Raw genomic sequence first — 14164 nt, 5'->3', positions numbered from 1 at the left:
CAAACTGCATTTTACTGAACAACAGTTCCAGACCATGGAGGATCAACGGTGCCATTTTCAACATCTTGGAAAAAAAACCCCAAACCTCCAGAAAACAGAATCAAAAGATAAGCTGATGATCCATAACCATGATTTTGCCACAGATTATTGTGCATTTGGTACAAATATCATACAGTTGCTTAATAAACTGCAGACCAAAAAACACTCCAAAGATTTCCAGTATTAACATCAGACACCATCTCTTAACTTCAAATTGTAACAAAGCTTTTAAAACACTCCAGATGTGCATATATCTGCAGGGAAGAAAAGAGGGGCAAACACAACCTATGCACTGTTTGTGATCCTGGAATATCACAGTAAGAAAGAACATTAAAAATAGAGTGCATGGGTTTGGATTATTTCAAAATGTAATTAACTAGCCTTGACTCTCATGGGGGTGTATTTTCAAATCCCTTTGAAAAATAAGCCAAAGGCTTTAGTGGACACTGTTAAAAGCAAGCAACAGCTAATGAGAAGAACATTCTTGTTCCATTCATAAAGATTATCAAACTCTTAAATTTGAATAGAGGAATTAAGTATCCCTTATGTATTGGTTTAGAGGAACTATAATTGTTACTTACTGTGAACTTAACATGATAAACATTATTTTATCATGAAGTGTTATTAGCTTCCTGGAAATGTCACACATACTAGAGAGTATATATGAACTCGAGAGTTTATAACATATACTCTCTAGTTTAAGGGAAAGTACTATGGAGGCCAAAGAGAAAACAGATACAATAAGAAGTTCATTAACTGTTACATATATATTCTTCTTTAAGGTATTGGAGAGATGCAATTTATAGGGCACATTAGGAAATTAAAGGGACATTTTCTGGTACTTAGTGATACTAATGTGTGAAGTTTACATTGGCAAAGAAAAATCAAAATAAATTAGCCAATACAATTATATAATTATTAAACATAGCCAATATAATTATTTATGGACATGATTCATTAATCGAAGAACTTGAAATAATAGCAGCTATATTGTCAAGGAAAATAATCCACCAGAAACAATGCCTTTGAGCTAAATCCATCAAACTTACATTGCACTGTATTTGATTCAGGAACAGAGATTTCCTTTGGTGATGATAAAGGCAACATTCAAAACACTTTCTGCACTTTCCTAAGCAAAATAATTCTTTCAGATGCCACACTTCCTCAGATCATTACTGGTTCCTTGCACGTCTCGCTGCAGTTAAAAGCAAAACGTGAGTACTCAGGATCATTTCTGGTCCGAGGGGGTTTCAGAGTCCCACATAAGGCATGAACAACCTCCTCACGACTCCAGACAAACCTACAAGGTAAAACCAGAGAACAGTCCTAAGCCAGCAACAGCAAAGAAGTTTGAGGGGGAGAGAGAAAGTCAACTTAGCACATGTACACTGCCCACCACCATGTATAATAAGCACCTTTAACCCAAAATTCATAATGCAACTCAACACAAGTCAGTCTGCTGTTGACAATGTTGTTCCCCATTCCTTGCACGTTCTTTTCATGCAAAAGCAGTAAGTTAGGTGGGGGATTTCAATCATTCTGAATCACCAACCAAGATAAATCACTTCTTACTTCTAAAGAGGTGTTTGAGACTATGCAGCATGTGCACTGAAAAACCCTCTATTACCTCTTCAGCTATCTTCAGCTTTTCTACTTCAATATGCTGAGGACCAGTAGAGAATAAGGTACTAGTCTAGGGAGGACACAAGAGCAGGCAAGTGTGGCATCAACATCTTTAACCTGCCTGGACAGATGTGCTGACAGGCACAAGTGGCTTTCCAGCAGCAGGGATACCATGTTTGCTTGTATCCACTGGAGATAACATGCTAGCCAGAAAACTTGAGTGTGTGTGAGATCTAATGGCCATTATATACAACAGTCCTTATTTCCTAATTAATGGATCTATATTATTTACCCCATTTAAAAAAATGAAATAATTTGCCTGCCTTGTAGAAGTAGCTAGCTTTAAGGAAAAACCATACATGTCAGTGGAAAAGAATTCCATCATACATATCACACACAAATCAGCTAGCTGAACCATTGTTTGGCAGACTGTGAAGCTACTGTAGAAGCTCTTGAACAAGAATAATGAGTGGATGTTTGCATTTTCTTTTTTTCTTTTCTCATTACAACATAATGGTCTATTCTCATGACACTTGCATTCCCTTTTGTGGACTGCTCTGTTAGTGTTCTAATGTAAAAACATTAGAATGAAGAGCTGCCAGATTTCTATGCCTATTATAGCATAGAATCATGTTGTATTTAGAAAATGTAATATATACTATATAAATGTGGCATTAAGAAAAGGCTTAATGAAAAAAATCTATTTAGAACTTAATGTTATGCAGTTGTGTCTATAAAATAATTTTTTAAAAGATGTACATGTAGAATTGATGAAAAATGTCAGTTTAGAAATTACTTTACATTCATATGTTGACAATCAATAGCCTGTTCTCAAATCAGCTTTAAAAGTTCTTTGAACCCCTTAGAATGTATAATGCAATACCTGTAATGAGAGACACCTAAATTCATGTGGTCCAACTGGCTTTCATACAGATTTCTAACTTTCCCCCAGGGAACATCAGGAACAGCTGCTTCAGCAATGAAAGCTCTTCCAAAAGTCATAAGCCTCCTCTTGTGTTTGCTGTAGCCTAACTCAAACCATTGCTGCCAGCTGTAGTTGCTGGGGGGAGAAGACAGTCACTGAAAAAAGCAGGAGCTGGTGAGAGAATGAGATGCTGAATCATCCTAGAAAATATGTTGAAGGAAAGAAATTGTGCCCAGGGAGGTGGAAGCAGTATCTAGATTTGCTTTTCACTATGTGAGAATCAAGCACCTTCTTCTAAATGTCTGCAGGGCTTGGTCCTATGTTTTGTCTGAAAAGAACATCTGAAGCATCTCTCATGACTGTAGTCATTTAAGTAACCATTGTCAAACAAAATAAGCAGAACCTCTTTAATATGCAAAGATGATCAGCAGAGCCAAAAACAAGACAAGGAGCACTGTGACACTGCTTTGGGAGGGAGTGGGCAATAGCATGAGAACATCACACACAGTCAAGGAAAAACAAAGAAGTGATAACATTGACCTGAAGGACTAAGAACCACCGAGGATTTTATCATCAAACCATACAGCATAAGCTCTGCAGTGGAGAGACATCAGTTTGATAGGTGGACCACTCGGTGGCTAAAGAACTGGCTGGATGGTCGCACTCAAAGAGTTGTGGTCAGCAGTTCAATGTCCAGCTGGAGACCAGTAACGAGTGGTGTCCCTCAGAGATCGGTGTTGGGACCAGTCTTGTTTAACATCTTTGTAGGTGACATGGACAGTGGAATTGAGTGTGCCCTCAGCAAGTTTGCTGATGACACCAAGCTGTGTGGTTTGGTTGATAGGCTGGAGGGAAGGAATGCCATCCAGAGAGGACCTTGACACACTTGTGAGGTGGGCTGATGCCAACCTCATGAAGTTTAACCATGACAAGTGCAAGGTCCTACACCCGGGTTGGAGCAATCCCAGGCACAGCTACAGGTTGGGCAAAAAGGAAATTCATGACAGTCCTGCAGAGAAGGACTTGGGAGTGGTAGTCAATGAGAAGATGAACATGAGCCAGGAGTGTGTGCTTGTGGCCCAGAAAGCCAACCGTATCCTGGGCTGCATCAAAAGGAGCGTGACCAGCAGGTCGAAGGAGGTGATCCTGCCCCTCTACTCTGCTCTTGTGAGACCTCATTTGGAGTATTGTGTGCAGTTCTGGTGCCCTCAACATAAAAAGGACATGGAACTGTTAGAACAAGTCCAGAGGAGGGCCACGAGGATGATCAGGGGACTGGAGCACCTCCCATATGAAGACAGGCTGAGAAAGTTGGGGCTGTTCAGCCTGGAGAAGAGAAGGCTGCGTGGAGACCTCTTAGCAGCCTTCCAGTGTCTGAAGGGTGCCTACAGGGATGGTGGTGAGGGACTCTTCATTAGGGACTGTAGTGACAGGACAAAGGGTAATGGGTTGAAACTTAAACAGCAGAGGTTTAGATTGGATCTAAGGAAGAAATTCTTGACTGTTAGGGTGGTGAGGTACTGTACTGGGTTGCCCAGGGAGGTTGTGAATGCTCCATCCCTGGCAGTGTTCAAGGCCAGGTTGGATGAAGCCTTGGGTGATATGGTTTAGTGTGAGGTGTCCCTGCCCATGGCAGGAGGGTTGGAACTAGATGATCTTAAGGTCCTTTCCAACCCTAACTGTTCTATGATTCTATATGCTCAGTGCTAATAAAGTGCTATAAACCAACAATTCTGTATGATTAATAAAGTGCATCATTATCAATAAGGCTGGTGTTAATTATTTTAGTAAGATTAATCTTCTAAATATGCAACACAGCTGTCTGTAACTCCCTATGCTCTATCCATATATACTCACCTTCAACAGCATTATAATAAAGGTGCATTAGATGAGATTACAGAATACATTAGCTAGTCTTCAGAAAATCATTTAAATGCACATCAAGTTGTAAATAACATGACCAATCCCACTAAATGCAATAGAATTACTTATCTGAATAGGTGCAGCATTGGGAAGTTTTGCTTATCTTGTGAAGTTTTGATGTCAGATTTTAAATTATAACTTTTTAATGTCTTGAATAATCAGAGAAAAAAAATCACTAGCACCATGGAATAGTAACAGTGCCATTAGAAAATTCCACTACAAGCCTGTCTTTCTGTCAGTGAAAACAAATGAACCCTACCCAGTAGAGTATGACCTATTACTTTTATTATCCCGAGTATCTCATGCTACTATGGTCTGTGAGGCTATACTTTGATGTCTCAGAAGTCTCATAACTGTAGAAGATTTATTCAAAATATCAAGATAAGAATTAAGGAACTCATTCCCAAAATTTCTAAGCAAGCTTTCTGCCCAATCCCTTGAGAATACTTTTTCAGCAGTGTCTTGTTCTAAGCAGGACCAGCATTATGAACTGATCTGAAGACCAAGTGGGCACTGAAGAAGCAAGAGCAAAAGTTATGGGAGCAACAGATAGAAAACCATCAATCCCTATCCAGTCCAGTCTGCACAGGTCACAGTCCTCATTAGAATTGGGAAGGAAAGTGAGTGGCCACTTACTCCTGGCTGCATGTATTTCTTTGCTCAGTTGCCAGGCTTGCCATGTAAGTTCAACACACGCAGTCGAAAATAGCTGTGGACAGGGCAGAGGCATGAACTGAGAGAGCCACTAAATACAACCTTAAATATTTCTCAGTCTACAGCAGACAAAAAATATCAGAACAGTAACAGGGTGATTTTGAGAGAAAGTTGAAACAGTAGTTGTGTTCTAAGAATTTAGGGCAGAGATGATTAAAGATGTTATTTTGATTCCTACTTCTTGCTGCTTTGATTTTTTTGGAAAGTCTCCCAGAACATTTCGGGTTGGTCTCTTTACATTTCCTCAATTGGTCTGTGAAGATTTCTAAAATCCAAGCTACAAATTAAGACATTTATTTTATGATCACATCTAACACTGGGCACTATTAATTAAGGAAAACTTGATGCACTTGTATTAGTCAGAATCACATAATCCAAAGAGGCAATTTGGGTTGACTGCAAATCTCTGTAGACAGTACACAGACTAAAACATTGAACACTTCTTACAACCTTTCACAGTATTAGGCAAAGTTCTGTCTTCAGAAGACTAAGCAGCAAACTGCTCAGTCCTTCATATTCCCTCATGTTGTAGTTAAACAGAGAGCACTAAACTGGTAAGAAATCACATGAAGTCATCTAGCTTACTGTTGGCTAGCCATGAGAAACTAGGTAAATGATTTAATTTTAAAATTAGTTCTTTCTTTCACCAAAATGCTGAAGCTTAACAGTTTTCTGTTTTCTGTTCCTGGGAAAGTGGGATAAAAGGTACTCCCGGGTTCCAGAGCAAGTTTCTTTACATGTCCTTCTTACAGGATTTTTTTCATGTCATCTTGACCATTTATTTATTCCTCATCTGTCTGATTCTGTCTGTTATCTCTTCTCTTACATGTAGATTACAAGCTTTGTAACACAGGGCCAATCATTTCTAATGTATGCTCCTCTCCATGGCACAACAGCTGCAGGGCATAGGAACAAGAGTTTCCAAACACTGCAATAAAATCATTGACAGTCACCAGTTAAGCTGCTTCTCATTGATGAACATACTATATCAATTTATCTTCTAATGACTAACAGAACACAGTCAAACTGAAGACTACATTCCACCTTCAGTGTAGTGCTTTCGGCCTTGATTAAAATCTGTCAGGTTCTAGCATTTTAACGAAACAGTGCAACTATATACAGGTTTTTATACCTTTGTTCATACAAAAAATCCATTTACAGACTGAGTAGCCAGATGTAACCCTATGGTTCCCCATTAAGAAAAGCATCTTTGAGAAGCTTGCTTAGCCCGAATTACAGATGAGCACCAAATATCCTACAACTGGAGGAACAGGAATGAATGAGAAAGCACTTTCCTTTCTCTGTCTGGTAATTAAAAAGTTAGAGTCAGCTCAGCCTCTACAATATGCATTTGGACACTACACAGCACAATGAGCCCTGGAGTCCCCAGCTATAAAACGTCTATGCTCCATCACAACAGGAATAAAGATGTATTGAATATATTCAATAGACATTAATTTTTCGAATAGCTCCGGGTGATTTTTCTGTTTCCTAAAGAAAGAGGAGGGCTTGAAATGAAGTAACTCAGGCTGTAAACAGGAGTTTATCATACTCTGCTGCCTTCTGAATTGTGTAACAACTTCTCTTTTTATCCCTACCTGATTTATGGCACCATAGAAAGCTAAGCTGCTAACTTAAGTATATGTCAGCAGCATCAGAGGCTCCTTTTCCAGATCTTAACTCCATTCTCACTATGCTCCTCAGTGTTGATAGAGCAAATGTTTTCAGAAAGCAAACTGCTCTATAGATCAAATAAAAATCACAGCACTCAAGTCTGCAGTCAAGAGAAAGACATTTGCTTCCCACATTCTGCGGGTGTGCCTTCGCAATGAAAGAAACAAAGTACAGAAGCAGCACCTCTAATCTGTTTCTCACTCAAAATTCAATGGTAGGAAGGAAAATATGGCTTATGCCAGCATATCTAACATCTGAACTTTAAACTCAAATCAGTGTTAAGATACCTCCAGCCTGATCATCTGTATTTTTGACAGATAATAAGAACAGATGGTGATCATAGAATCATAGAAGAGCTAGGATTGGAAAGGACCTCAAGATCATCTAGTTCCAATCCCCCTGCCATGGGCAGGGACACCTCACACCAAACCATATCACCCAAGGCTTCATCCAACCTGGTCCTGAACACTGCCAGGGATGGAGGATTCACAACCTCCCTGGGCAACCCAGTACAGTACCTTACAACCCTAACAGTCAAGAATTTCTTCCTTAGATCCAATCTAAACCTCTGCTGTTTAAGTTTCAACCCATTACCCTTTGTCCTATCACTGCAGTCCCTAATGAAGAGTCCCTCACCACCATCCCTGTAGGCACCCTTCAGATACTGGAAGGCTGCTAAGAGGTCTCCACGCAGCCTTCTCTTCTCCAGGCTGAACAGCCCTAACTTTCTCAGCCTGTCTTCATATGGGAGGTGCTCCAGTCCCCTGATCATCCTCGTGGCTCTCCTCTGGACTTGTTCTAACAGTTCCATGTCCTTTTTATGTTGAGGGCACCAGAACTGCACACAATACTCCAAATGAGGTCTCACAAGAGCAGAGTAGAGGGGCAGGATCACCTCCTTCGACCTGCTGGTCACGCTCCTTTTGATGCAGCCCAGGATACGGTTGGCTTTCTGGGCCACAAGCACACACTCCTGGCTCATGTTCATCTTCTCATTGACTACCACTCCCAAGTCCTTCTCTGCAGGGCTGCTCTGAATTTCTTTTTTGCCCAATCTGTAGCTGTGCCTGGGATTGCTCCAACCCGGGTGTAGAACCTTGCACTTGTCATGGTTAAACTTCATGAGGTTGGCATCAGCCCACCTCACAAGCGTGTCAAGGTCCCTGTGAATGGCATTCCTTCCCTCTAGCGTATCAACCAAACCACACAGCTTGGTGTCATCGGCAAACTTGCTGAGGGCACACTCAATTCCATTGTCCATGTCAGCGACAAAAATATTAAACAAGACCGGTCCCAACACTGATCCCTGAGGGACACCACTCGTTACTGGTCTCCAGCTGGACATTGAACCGTTGACCACAACTCTTTGAGTGCGACCATCCAGCCAGTTCTTTATCCACCAAGTGGTCCACTATCAAATTGATGACACAGTTGATACACAATGATCAGCTAACTTAGAGAAGAGTAGGGTATACCTTTTTATAACAAAGTATCTGAAACTGATAAATAAAACTCCAATGGAAACAGAATACTGGCAATAACACTCATATAATAGGAAAATAAAACTAACTCAAAAAAAGAGTAAGTTAAGGCACAGTATAGAAACCACAGTGCTTCCAACTTTTATGCTATTGGAATTACATTTGCAAAACAGAATTGCAAAAATGTAACTTTCCCATAGCCAATAAAATGCCAGCAAACTGCTCTTGAATGTCTTGTTCTTAACCTAGAGTATCATTTTGCAGTAATACATGTATTATCAAAAAAAAATTGGAACTAAAGCTGTTCTGGATTTTTTGTATTAAGTGCTCCTTCTTCAAAACTGTTACATTTTATTACCATTAATAGAGAATATTTGGCAGAGAAGCCTTGATTGATTCCCCCCAAAAAAAGAATTTTCTGAACTGTCCAATTTCTCTGACACTTTTCACAGAAAAAATTAACCCATTTTTTCATTACTTTTTGATTTCAGAAGATCAGAACTTTAAAAAGCTTTATGCTAACAACAGCAAGCTTTGATTGCTGATTTATCTTTACTAACTTTAGAACTAAATCACATTTATTATTTCCACCCTTCCTTGTGAATGTATTCTTACTTAGGAAGAAAATTATATCTATCATAATGGCATCTCAGCTGTGCTGAAAATGAGGAAAGAACTTTATTTAACAGAACAGGATACAATAAAACTTGCTTTGTTTTGTCTGATGTGTCGTGCATGAGAAAATACAGATCAATGACAATGGGTCAACAGTGACTTCAGCAATAAATTCAGTTAGCTTTTAGCTCAGCACATCTCAGAAAACAAAACATTTCTCTGTTCAGTCTTTAAATGAGCTTTCTCAAATACATAGGATAGTCTGTGCAATTCATATTATATGTGCTACTCATATTATATTCCAAAATAGTCCAGATTGCCCTTAGCAGAGGATATTTAGGACTGTGGGATAACCTTGCTTTGGTGTATGCAAATCCATTGGATTGTGGTATTCCAGAGCTGAAAACTTTTTGTTGTGCCACTACCACTCTATTTTGTTCATCACTCAGATTGTACACAAGTTTCACCTGAGATTAGCAATACTGCGCAATGCAAGAGCTCACTAGCTATATGCAAACCACCAAAAGGCAACATGAATGCAACTATGTAACAGGAGCAACAACTAATGAGCCCATCTGGTCTTTTGTCAGGCTTACCTTTCTCAGATAAATGGATCACTCATATCATGGAGTAACTGTCACCAGCACAGAGTAATAGTCATTCAGGCTGGAAGGAACTCACAGTTGTTGTGTAGGCCAAACTCCTGTGCAAAGCAGGATCAATGGAGAAATAACTGTATCAGTCAAATATACATTTGTCTTAATATATATACAAATATAGTAAATTTCCCTGCTAGCTTTCATCCTTGTAGTTTCTATAAAACTTAGCATCTTTGCTATTAAAGACAATAAGCAAAACTAACAGCATCAGTAGAAAGGTCTTCCAAACAAAATGCTGGTCCACTTGGTAACCTAGCATGACACCTGTTTCTTTGAGCTTATGTACTGATTTTTCAGCGGGAAGACAAGAACTGAAAGTATGTTTATTTGAACAACTGAAGAACAGTGCAAAGCATCTATGGTGGGAAGCTCGTGACCTATAAGAATCTTATCTGCTCTCAGCTGTTCCAAAACCTGCATAAATTTGAAACTCACATATAACAAAGAATTAGGAATTTCTTATTTAGTAAAGCAAAAGATGCAAGGTTTCAAACAGAAATTAAAGATAAAAATAGTACTTTTTTCCTTTTATCTCCACATGACTTAGAGATAATAATCCCTGCCAAAATAATGTTTTCTTGGTCTTCTTCACATCTTTCAGCTGTGACCAAGCTCAGAACAAATAATAAGCTAGGAGGAGGTAAATGGAGTGCAGTATACAATTCATGGTGGACAGGCAGTGCCTAACATCACATTTTGAATTCTTGGTCACAAAGAAGTAGTGCTGAAGAAAATGTGCATGTTCAGCCTGCATTTGAAAGAAAAAACACCACTAGGTAAAGAAATATAAAAAAAGAATTTGAAAAATTCTTCAGTGGAGAATCAATTGCAAATGTAAGAAAAAGCATTTCTGACTTGAAAACAAGCAGAGGAAAGAAGAGTCCTTATTTTACTGATGAAAACAGTATCATAGAACCCCAGATATGACTTCACACCACATTTGGGTTCAAAAACATCTGTCAGATTTTAAATATAGACCACCATGATGGTCATAAGCAAGCACTATATAGATTCATTCAAGTGTGGGAAAAAGTGTGGGAAAAAACAAATGGGAGGAGTAATGAAACTTGTGCTGACCTTTGTTCCAAGTTCCCAAGAATAAATATAAAGCAAACCATAGCTCACATTGTGGCAAGTTTTATGATGCCCTACATTTGATTTGTTAACTAGGCTGTACTCAATAACAATCACAGAAATGAGTGAGGATATAATCCCCCTTTAATTGCTCAGTAATTCTAAGACAAAACCCATTTAAGTGTAAGCTATTTTTTTTCACCACTGCAATGCCCAAGACATTTTTTTTTCTTTTCCTCCTCTTTTTTCCTTTTATGGTTGGGATTTTCAACAGCATATCAAAGTAAACTAAACAAAGCTGAAAGGAAAAAAGCTGTGGTCTTTTTCAGGAACAAAATATAGGTCTCTGAGATGCAGTTCCTCACCAGGGATACATACAGTCTTAGGACCATATGCTTTTATATATGTTAACAATGTTTAAAAATTATTTTTCCTCACTTCACATTTGTTAAAGTAGTGTTTCTTAAAGTATACATGCCGTTACCTTGAAAACCATTTCTTTCCTAAAAATACTGCAATTTTTGTATTCTACAACTTTAAAAAAACTCATGTAATAAATATTCTCAGACACTGGAAACATAAGGGCATAAAATGAAAAAGCCACTGCCACAGCCCTGCAAAGACACTCAGCTGTGACAGAGATCTTCCAGGAGCATTGCTGATGTTTTAAAATACTTGAACTGCTGTCAGAAATGCAAGATACGAAATCACTTTATTGTTAAATGGTGAGATTTTTCTAGAGAAAGGTTCAACCCTCATGAAGCTCACAGCAGTTAATATAGATTATACAACACAATAGAAACACAGCACATGGCTGATGCAGATATGAGTGGAAAAGTTTTTCTAGGAATTAAGGACATATAAACAAATACTTCAAAGAGAAATGACTAAGTTTTTCCCAGAATTAGAAAGAACAAGGAGGTTTAGACTTCCCTGCAGACAGAAACAGGATTTCTGCATTATCTTTCTGGCATAATAATTCACCACTGATCAAAATAAAACCTTTGCAACCATTTATGATTTCAGATAGCTCTTCTCTTCTTTAAACCTGGAGAATAAACTTTTCCAAATCTTTTCTTCACCAGACATGAAAGACACCATCTCCTCAGTCACATTATCTTATTCCATTGTGAAAAGTAGAGCTTAAGCCATTTTCATAATACTGTCCATGCTTTTTCCCAAGCATTTTCAAGAACGTACTCCTCCTTCTGGATTCTGCATGCTTAGAAGTGAATGAATAAGCCAAGGATGTACTGAATCCCCTAACCTATCAGATTCTTAAGAGGTTATCCAGGAAATAAAATGGACCTAGAAGTCTATCATTACTTTTTCCAAAACGTGTTCATAGTGAGGATTCTGAAATAGGGGCAATAATATTTGTCACTTTACCACAAAACAAGAAGAGAGACTTTATACAGATACCAGCATAAACAGGGGTAGTGTCACAGGTGGACAAAGCGTCACCATTTCATTTACTTTAGCTTGGTTAACTGATAACTTTCATTCACCTTGTGATGGCTCCCTAAAGATAGGAAGTTTCTCAGAGAGATTTCCTCCCAGCTCCCATTCTACGAATGTCACTGCTTAACAGTATGGCCATGCCCAAGAATGCTTTTTACATCATAATTTTTACTACATTTGCCATTGAAATACAAAATAAAACCCAGTATGGAAAACTCCTTACTTACTGACCATTGTTTTGACCTAGGCTTTTCAATAATTTTATAGTCTATTATATAAAAACAGTACAATCCAACAATAAACTCAGGATGAGGACTTTCTTTATCCTCACAAAAAAAAAAAAAGGAAAAACCCAACCAAAACACCATCTCCTAGTGAAAGCCGAATGTCAGCTCTTAGGAACTAAAAAGGACTCCAACGCCCTCTTGTGACAAACGATTAGAAAACAAGTACAGTTTCACAATGTAGATGCAGTTTGAAGCAGCTTCCATTCAAATAAAATACCTTTACAAAGATCAGGAGACTGAAACGAAGGAACTTATTTTGAATTATTTTTGGCTGATTTTTTCCCAACATCATAACAGAGGTCACATGAAGAAAAGCAACACAGTACAGTGACACTATTCTGTTCCAGCTGGCACTTTGGGTAACAGTCATCATGTCTTCCTTTAGTCACGATTGTCTTAACTTAGATAGAAAGGCAGTCGTCAGATAAAACTGCACAAGATAAGAACAAGAAGTGTTTATGAGTCGGTATGAATTCCTTCCACCTTGGTCACTTAAGGACTCTTGGTATGCCTTACTACACCTCAAGCAGAGGATACAAAAAGCAGCTCCACCTGCTTTATGCCAGAGGAATTTTTCCATGCCATGCAAACACTCAGGTATAATCAAAATCACTCATGGATATAGAAAGCAGTTTTGGTATAACTTCTTGTTCTGGTGGCACATAATAAACATAGCATTCATGACCACCATAATATTAGCAACTTCTCTTTAATCAGAGCACTTCTAGCATAAACTTCCTAACTATGATTTGAAGAAGGGTAAGGGACTAAAAATGGAGGAACATATGTGGCAAAATGCCTATTAAAATTTGACCTGGTCTGACATATCCCTGTATCTGCATCTATCTAGATACATATGTGAAACTGCTCACAGACTTCGTATCTCAGGAATTACATTTCAACAGTGAACCCTTGGGTCAGATGAAAAGCTTTACCATAGTCTCTGAGCTTCAGTTGCTGTGAATGCATCATTTCTTGCTCTTGGTGTCCCCTGCTAGACATACAGGCAAACTAGGAACTCAGAACAGTGGGTCTGAGTTATGACACAGTCCTATGTCCCATCTGTCACACCTTCACAAGTCTTCACAAGACTTTCATATCTGCTTACTATTTCCATCCACACAGCACTCCAAGTGTGGCCACTGCCACTGGATGCTAGAGCTATACTTCTGGATGGCTAAAGCTCAAGTGCTAGTTTCACATTTAAAGTAATCTAGCGGTCTCAACAGAGGAAGCAAACCATTTAAGGGCCTTTCTGGAAGTATACTAACTCTTGGCATAGCCAATTAAGGTGTGAAAAAAAAAGGTATAATGAATAGAGATGGGACAAACTGCAGTAAATTCACTGATGCACTGCTGCATTCACTGGCATTGTCACTAGAAAAAAAAAAAACCCACTCCTCCCTTTCCTGAAGTCATGAACAAGTAGTGAGCTCAAGTGTATTACTACAGTGCTCTACTCCTGCAGGTATCTGTATGTATCATTAATGGTGTGGCCTAGCACTTCCAGGTGGTAACAGTACATACTAGTAGAGCCTCAACTGATCCTTAGAGAAAGGGGTTGGAACTCAGTGTGCCTGACCTGATTTGTTCTGTGTTGAGCAAAAGCCAGAGGATGGGAACTAGTATGAGATATTGGGAAGACTTTCCTGAAGCAGTAAACAATGTACTGGAAGCAGAAGACAAGCT

Source organism: Melopsittacus undulatus, chromosome 8, assembly GCF_012275295.1.
Source record: "Melopsittacus undulatus isolate bMelUnd1 chromosome 8, bMelUnd1.mat.Z, whole genome shotgun sequence".
NCBI classification, from domain to species: Eukaryota; Metazoa; Chordata; class Aves; order Psittaciformes; family Psittaculidae; genus Melopsittacus; species Melopsittacus undulatus.
This window is presented reverse-complemented; position numbering follows the sequence as displayed.